Source organism: Mesitornis unicolor, unplaced genomic scaffold (assembly GCF_000695765.1).
Source record: "Mesitornis unicolor isolate BGI_N332 unplaced genomic scaffold, ASM69576v1 scaffold4857, whole genome shotgun sequence".
Classification (NCBI taxonomy): Eukaryota; Metazoa; Chordata; class Aves; order Mesitornithiformes; family Mesitornithidae; genus Mesitornis; species Mesitornis unicolor.
The window spans coordinates 79,030-88,216 of NW_010195593.1; positions in this window are offsets into that span (position 1 = coordinate 79,030).

Consider the following 9,187-nt stretch of genomic DNA (forward strand, 5'->3'; position numbering starts at 1 on the left):
TGCTGTGGCAGGGGTTGCACTGGGGGAGCTTTTGAGGTCCCTTCCAACTCCTGACATCCTGGGATTCTGTGATTCCCCTGTAGATTTTGCTCTTAATTTAATTTGTTGGCAGCCCCACCTTTGGTAGCAAAGGCAGAAACACCAGCAGGGCAGTGTGTGAGACAAGGAAATATCCCAGAGGGATCTAATCCTGCAAAACGTTGAGGCTTTTGCTTTCGGTATTGAATATTGGGCTCTTCTAAATGGAGTGAGCACTACGTCTCAGCTCGTTTTAAGCAAGATTGGCATTTTGTGAAGAAATTTAGGAAGATGAAAAGGAAGTGAAGTGATGTCCATAAAGCCCATGGAAGTATTTGTGCGCTCTCCCTCTCCGTAAGTACATTGTGGTAATTCAGAGGAGCAGTGTGCGCTCATTTACAGAATATGTGCTACAGAAAAATTATCACTCGTCAGAGAAGATATGAGCTTAATGTAAAAAAGAGCCCACGATTGCAAAGCTGCTCTGCACAGCCCATAGCTGAAGCGTGTTGTGATACCCCTGGGTAAAGATCAAACTCGAAAGGACTTACCGACATCTGATTCTCCTCAATTTTAGTTGGATCCAAATCTAGCAAAAGGGCATTTTTATGTCTGGTCACAGTCCAAAAAGATATAGCAAAATCACCTGGAGTTACAAATGTGTTGCAGAACCTGTCCCTAATCACATTAAGAGCTCTAAACTGTAAGGCTCAATTGTTTGCCAAATGAAATATTCTCCTCTGGTATTTGCAGAAAGGAATTACAGTCCGTGAGTAATGTTTTTCATTTGGTATTGAAGTACGGTTTCTGTTTTATGGACCCAATCCTGAGCTTGGGGAAGGAGTCGTTAAAAAGGCTTTGTTTTGTTGGAGAATAAGGGCAAGGTTACTCCATTTTCACATCCACCTTGGGACTGGGATCCACGGACCTCAGACCAGTCACTTCCAGTATAGTCTGATGTACCAATTGTCCCCATTGGGCTGGTGCTGCCTGCCTTGTGTAGGCCTGTGTTGGTGACACTCAATGGTAGTGGGTCTCAGATGATGTATTTTGGGTTTCCAGCTGGGCTTTTGAGCCATTGAGGTTCATGATGTCAAGCTTAGCTTCTTCTCCAGATGAGGTTGTGCTTTAAAAGACGGGAAGGACAGGAAGCTCTGGTGTCCCTCCAGCTACTTCAACACATAATGATGACCAGGGGACTCCTGCTCCAAGCTTCAAGTGCCCCTAACACTTTCTTTTGGTCCATTTTGATATTAGCAGCCACTGGCCACCAGTGTGGACTCTGATCTGCTGCTTGCCCATGGTTTGTGCATGAACTCCTGGACTCCCTATCCCCCAATAAACTGATGAATTGGGTGATGTGGAGCTCTCACAGCAGGTCAGGAGGGGACAGTTAAATCCAAGACAGTAAAATATCCAAAGCACCAAGTCAGCTGCTGAGAGGAGAAGCAAAGTGAGATGGTTTAGAGAGTTCCAGTCTCTCTGCTGTCATGTTTGGGTGAGGTGCATCCTTCGTAAATGTAAAACCAGAGCGCCAAGAGCTGAGCTGGCCCTGGGGGGCAGCGGGGAGATGCTGTTTGCTTCAACCAGTGCTGCCGCTGAACGAGCTGCCCATCACACCGCACCTAATTGCATTTATACTGAATTAAACGCTTGCCAAGAGTAGACCCACATCCCAGGGTAAGGAGAACCCAAACTGCCTTTACACCACCTCATATTTTACGGGCAGGAGGGGCAGGGGAAGCACCGTAATCCCTTGGGAAAAGCAGAGCACTCCCTCCTGGGCTGCCCCCTCCTCATCGCAGGGGAGGAAGCACGGGGCCAGGGTAGCAGCCATGCCCTGGGGATTTTGGCCTGACTTTGTGCAGTGCCTTAATATGCCCCAGCTGGCAGCAATAATTGGAGAGTTATTAAATAACTGTCTGCAGGGACATACAATCTGCAGAGCACTCTACCAATTATTTTTCATTTGCTTCCCTCTATCTCGACGTGGCTCTATCTGCCCATCCTGCCCGGCCGCGGTTCCCATGAACAATTTACTGTAGTGATTGTAGGGTAGCGAGGTCTTCTGCAACAAAGAAACTACTCTATTTTCTGCCATGGTTAATGCCCCAATTTAATGAGTCCTTCATATCATTCTCACCAGCCTAAATTAAAGGGTAGCCTATGCAATTAAACTGTTTAGGTTTCAGAATCGCCCCTCTCGCAGTTATCTGCAAAATGGGTTGAAATGCAGCTGCTACTAATATTGCTCGTATTAAAACTGGCAAAGGAAAAAATGCTTTCATCTCTTTATTTTTAGTAGTGTGCCTTTACTTTCAATTAAACTAATTATTTGCACCATCTTGTTCCTGATCATTGTCCCATGAGATTTCCCTAGCCAGGAAATATTTTCTGCAATACATAACTGTAGATGCTTAGACCTGAATGTTCGTGTCTTTCAGGAATGAGGAGAGAGCTGGGATTTACAGCTCTTAGCCTAATTTACACCAGTATTAATCCAGAGTAAAGCTGTAGTTTACAGTGGATTTGCTCCAGATTTAAGCTTTGTTAGATCAGAATTTGCTCTTTTTTCCCCCTTTTTTTTAACAGCAGTTTAATGAAGAAAAGAAGCTCCCCAGCATCCCTTCTACCCAAATCTCTTCTTTGCATCTGGAACGTGTTGCAGCATTACCAAGGGTCAGATAATAACCTGCATTAATGGAGCATCCTTGAGGACCCCTGGATTCTCTCCATCCTCTGAAGCACTCACACAGGTAAACGCTGTCATGTTAGCAGGGGTTGTCTCTTGCAGAAAGTGCTGTAAGTTCCAGGAGTCTACATTTCTTTTTTCCTTTTGGCCTCAAAATGTCAGAAGCAGGAATAAATGGCAGAAGAAAGAGCTCTTTTCTGCTGAGAAAGGCTCTGCAGCAACCCAAGGTAAAGTATTTGGGATGCATCTGCAGTGAGGTTTTTTCCTGCCCCAAACCTGTCGAGTTCCAGTATTCATTTTAATGATCTCATTTTATAAATAATGGAAAGAAAAACAATACATTCAATAGAAATGAGATTAGAAATGGGAGGGGAATGAATTACAAATGCAAGAGTCTGTAGTTATTCCAAGGAAGATAAATCTCGTTTTAAGCGGTCTCCAGTGAAACAGTGTCTTGCTAAGGATAAAACAAAACAAACCTGGTTTTGTTGATAAATAGGAGTGAGAGGCAGTGGCAGGGGGAGCTTTCTAACCTTAGCTCGTTGCTGTAGTACCTTGGGATGAACGATACCTGGGTTTTATTCTTGGCCTTGCCGCTGTCTCTCTGCAGTAAATCTTTTAACACCCTGGGCTGAAGTTGCAGCACAATCTGGAAAATCAAACTCCAGTGAACAAACGTACAAATGACATCAGTGTGTAACTCGCAGTGAAGTTGTCACTGCCAGGCTTCTGCCTCCATAGGATTGTGAAGTCTGGAGTGCACAGTGGATCGGAAGGTGCAAATTAGTGTTGTTTCAGCAGCTCACACATAATTTGCTTCAGACCATTGTGGGAAAGGCTGTCGCTGGGAGAGATATTCTAATTTGGCGATAAAACTCTTGTACGTCTCCCAGTGTAGACATGATGCCAGGGATAACTTCAAAAGTCTTTTTTTTTCCTTTTCCTCTGTGTATTTGGTCAGATTTTCTGTCTGCATGAGCAGCAGAAGAGATGTTTGCTCTGCGAAACTTTCCTTGAGTAACACCACCACGTTTGGTCTCACCTAATCAAAATCAGATTGGCTTTCTCCATCCTGCACCTAGATGATAGAAAGAGAGATGCTGGCATGAGCTGCGATGGGATGGAGTGAGGTATCCCTAGAAACCCAGGAGCTGGCACACACCGAGCCGGGGTGCATAGAGCTGCACAAAACAACCCCACAGTCAGCAGCCACGTGGAGCTGGAGAGCAGCCGACCCTCCTAGCTGGGGAGCTAATGATTCCCTTCAGGATTGCATCATTAGACTCGAACTGAGTCATTATGAGGCGATTTGGGAAAACGAGTCCGAATTCATTACCGAGGAAACACGTTGGAGCTGTTGTAAGAGCCTCCCGTCAGGCAGGTGCTCAGAGCCATGGCCAGCACCTTGCTCCTGGGGCCACCAGAGGCTCTTCCCTGGGAGGCAGGAGCCAGGACCCATGGCCAACGTGGGCTGGCAGGATCCTCCTCTCACAGCACCCACAACTGCTTTCTGCCGGCCTCCCACCATCTGCTTTCCCTGTGACGCCTGTTACAAGAATAACCAAACTCTAGGGCAAACCGAGACTCTGATATCACAAAATTTGCACTCGTGCAATCCTGGGACAAAGCCTAAACCTCTGTCAGCAGTTATGGCATCCTCTGGTGGTCTGGCTGCTCACAGCCCCTTTGCTCTGGCTAGATGGTGAGATGTTTGCCCACCCTCCTCACCATCCACTGCTGCTGGTGCCTCTGCCAGGTGGGCACAGCCTTGCATGGCTCTTTGCAGGGAGGGTCTCTTCTGCCATCAGGAAAAGCATTTTTGGCAGGCATGGTGGAGGCAATGGAAAGGGGTTACCTGCAAACTGCCACCAGTTTTGCAGTGGATTCAGCACTTCTCTTGGAAACCCAAGAAGAACACATCTGGTGTCATCAGGATTCGGGCTATACCTTGTTCTGCAAAGCCAATGGTGAGCCACAGGAGGATTTCTGCCCTAGGGCTGTAAAGTGTCTGCGCAAGGACAGCAACATCCTTGGTAAGGGCAGAGGACGTGGTGCAAAGGGTTTCCAAAGGTTTCGGAGAGCAGCAAGAGAAAAGGAGCTTGGGGAGCAATCCAAGGCTTGCTTGTACGTTGGCCTGAAGATCAACACTGACACACTTATCTGATCATCAGTAAGCAAAGTTCAATTATTCAGGAAGTTTAAAAGTGTACTAACATCAGCTTGATGACTAAGAAAACAAGACTATGGATACAGACCAGGGGTTATGGATACAGGCCCGTTACTTGCCTCTGCAGAAAGGTTTTATCCCCAAATAATGAGACACCAAGTGGTAGCCACTGAAGATGGGCCGGGGTCTTCATTAGCATGTTTATAAAGATGTGAGGCCTGAGTGCTTACTGAAAAAGCAGATACTGATGTCTTTGCAAATAAAATAAGCAAATGATTGCCTAGTGAGGGAGAAAAATTAATTCAGAAATACACTACATAATGGGGAATCTCCTCAAGAATCAAATATGGTGAAGACACTGAAACCCCAGTGAGGTGAGCCAAGTGGTGGGCAGTGGAAGAGAAGAGAGGACAGACCTGCTGAGCATGTCCCATCAGTCATTTTCTAGGGAGCTCCACACCACGGCTGCTTGAAGAGAAGTTGGATGGCTGATCCCAGGTAAGAGCCGCAAAATCAGGACACCTTTGGGAATTAGTGGTTGCACCTCAGAGAGGTTTTTTTTCCCCAAAAAAACTCCTCATCAAATGCAGCAGCTCCCAGTAGGGTCAGTTGTTTGTGTGAGAGAAAGACTTGGTGAATGTTCGGTATAAAGGGTTTCCTTTGCTTCCTCAGCAAACAATGTCTTACCAAAAATAACTGCGTACCCCCAGCCTTGCTCTGTCCTGGGTGATGCTTAAACTGTCCATAATCATAAGGCTGCTGTCACAGTGCTGCTCAATGGGGTTGACAGATTATATCTCTAAAGTCCCTTTATTGGACCTTGTTCCCAGAAAAGCTTGCAAATTGCTCTGATCTTACCAGACAAAGGCGTTGCTCACTCTCGGAGTCCTTGGATATCCTACACAATAAGGTAGGAATTGGTGAGAATTACCTGAGATAAAATATCCCTTACAACATCAAAGTTCCTGATCTCTTAGCTGTCAGCTGCAGGTATGTGAAAGTCCTGACAGGCTGCAGATAGAAGGACGAGATAAAGCAAAAGAGAAGGGAGGGGTGGAAATGGAGAAATTCTCTGAATGAAACATTATATCATTGGATTTGGCACAAAGATTTCAGTGCAACGGGTCTATACGGGGAGCTGGGGCGTGAGCAAGGCATGGGGGTTTTGCCTTTTGAAATGAATAAGCAGCAGCTGATGCCAGGCAGCCAAGGATGGATCCTGATCTTCATTACACCAATGGATAAAGGAAGCAGGAGTAACAGAGATCAGAATACAGCTAAATCATGGTCATACAACCACCTCCTCATCTTCCCCATCTCCATACTCTCAGCTCTTGGTTGCTTTTTCCCAGTAAGATGGCTGCAGTGGGTCAGCAAACGCCAGTGTAACAAAAAGCACCGTCCTTTTGCCGTCTTTGCTCGGTACATTTAATAATAACAACCCTGCGCAGGGCTGGCCTGCCTGGGTTGTTCGCAGTAGCTATGGCAGTAATGCTGGGGTCAGACTTTTACCCAATGCTGCCCAAACTGAATTCACAACCTGATTGCAAAAGCCCAGCATTCTGGCAGTAAAACCACAGGTAAGTCTGAAATAATTTTGGTGAAATGGTCAAAGAGGTTGAGCTGAAATGAGATCTGGCTCATTCACCTAAAATGCTGCCCTTTTCACACTGCCAAGGCCGGACAGACCTTTCCCCTGCCCACTGCACCCGCACTGAATTCATAACCTGATTGCAAAAGCCCAGCATTTTGGCATTAAAACCTCAGGTAAGTGAAATAATTTTGGTGAAATGGTCAAAGAGGTTGAGCTGAAATGAGATCTGGCTCATTCACCTAAAATGCTGCCCTTTTCACACTGCCAAGGCTGGACAGACCTTTCCCCTGCCCACTGCACCCGCACACCTAATCCTCCTCCCAGGACTACGTTTTAGAGCAGATCAAATACCTTTAAGTTCTTAGAAAGGACTGGTTTTTGGCGAACGCACAAGATACTTTTCTGCAGTGACATAAATATCGTATGTTATGTGCTGCCTTGCCAAAATGCAAACGCGCACATGCGCTCCTAACTAAGCAACATTCTTTAAAAGTTAAGATCGTTGCTTAGAAAGAAATATACAGCATTTTATAAATCCAAATTGCTCGTGCACTGCGTGTGTTGAAAATATGTACAAAAATGGGACCCCAAAACTCCATTAAACCACTTCTGAGACAATACCTCACTGCACCTTTATATTGCACAGAGGGGTTTAACAACCCTTCTCCAGGAAAATATTTTACTAGGTAACAGGAAAAAAAAAGTTATTGAAAACACATATATTTGATACTTTTGGCAATTCTTTTTACTACTTGCATTTCCAATTCATTGGTGTAGTTCATGAAAAAAAATATTTTCGCAGTTGGGTCATGTTATTATTTCTCTAATTTTTTTCCTACTTGAAAGTCATGATATGATTTCTTTCTGCAAAACAACAAAGACGAACGAAAGCTCCGTGCCCGCTTTGGGGATCCTGTAGATGTTTTGGGGAAATGGGGTCTGCTGGAAATGTGGAAAACACACAAACATGCCTGTAGGGAATTATGGCATCTTTGTGTATTTCTGTATAACCGACGTTATAGCTGAACCACCTAAAAAGAGCCAGGAGAAGAACTCGTATGTTGAATCTTCTAAGAAAGAAAAAGAAGGTAAAACTTACTAGGTAATATTAAGATCTTTTTAAAAAATAGATGATTTTACATCAGATACCCCAAACTGCCCCTGGCATTCACCTGCTGTGTGACTTGGATAAACGGCTTTATTCCACCCTCTAGCACTCCTCTTTGCTGGTGTGACCGCACTTCTCCAGGTGACAGCCTGGCTTGAATGTGGTAAAGGAAGGGAGAGGAGGAGATAAACTCTTCCTAAATCAACATCTGCACTGCAGACTTAACTTGGGCTCAGATTCCAGTCTGCTACATCCTTTTCCTATCTAGAAAATGACTTTTCGCCCAAAGCTGCTTCTGTTTTAAGCCCACTTTAGCTGAAAGGAAATGGAAATGTGGACACGTGCTGGACTTTTGCTTTTCCTTGGGCAGGTAACGCATCCATTTTAGGTCAAACCTAAACCATAGGTGTGACCTTCAGTGCCTGCAATCCATCCTCCCATCTCCCGCCCCTCCTGCCTCTTTCCTTCACATATTTCCAAGAGGACTTTGATGGAGAGGCTCTGTTTACTAACATGCAAAGAACCGAGTACCAAGTACCCTTGGAAGCCCTGGTGACATGCAGACCTGGTGACAGCAGCAGCATAGAGCCACTTCATGGGCTGTGGGTCCCCAGGGTGATCTCTGATTCCTGAACCCCAATGCTGGTTGTATGTAAAGACCAACACTGAACATCTGCAGAACATCCCTCCTTATTTCATCAACCTTGTCCAGGACCATGTGGGGGCTTACTTCTGAAGAGCTTACTTCTTACAGCACTACAGGTAAGTCTAAGCTTCACTTTGAGAGAGATACTGTAAGTACCCACGAACATGATGTGTCCTTGGCTGCCTAGAGAATGGTAATTTTAATTTTTAACAGCTTCCCGTATGACACATTTCGTTAGGTGCCAGCTTCTTGCCAGTTGACCTTCTCCTCACTGCATTTGTTTCCTGCTGTGCGTGTAATTATGACCATGAAAGTCCATCAGCAAAAGTGCAATCAATTTGAAAGATTAATGAATCTCACGCTTTCCCTTTCTCCTCCCCCCAAAATTAGAAAGCCCACTCTGTAGTTTCCAGCACACATCTATCATTACACACTCCTGGGTCTCAGGTAAATTAGCAACCTGATTCTTTTCCCTGCTGTCACTTAGAAGAAAAGGGCTTCTTATTTGCCATCCAAGGAAAAGTACAGTAAACCTAGAACTAGATAAAAGGGAAGTAATCAAATATATTTAACTGTACTCAGCCAAATCCCATTATTTGTATAGATGTTAGCTGGGGCGTTTGAAGAATTAGGATAGCCTTGTCTCTATTAGGAAATAGTACTGTTTGTTTGAAAAGCACAATTTCTGAGCTAGTGTTGTTACACTTACTTAAAATTAGAAGTTCAGCTTTATATATACATATATATATACATATATACATATATATATATGTATGAATTGCCATGGTGAGCTTGGCAGATATTAAAAAGCAGGTTACATGTCCTTGCTTTTCCACTAGCCATGCGCATTTGGGGAGAGCACAGCATCCTTCTGTTTTAGTCTTGCAGATAGAAAATGCCTCCTTGGTGGGAGGAAGTTTCCTTTGATTGTCCTTCTCATGTCTACCAGAAGGAAGTGGGGA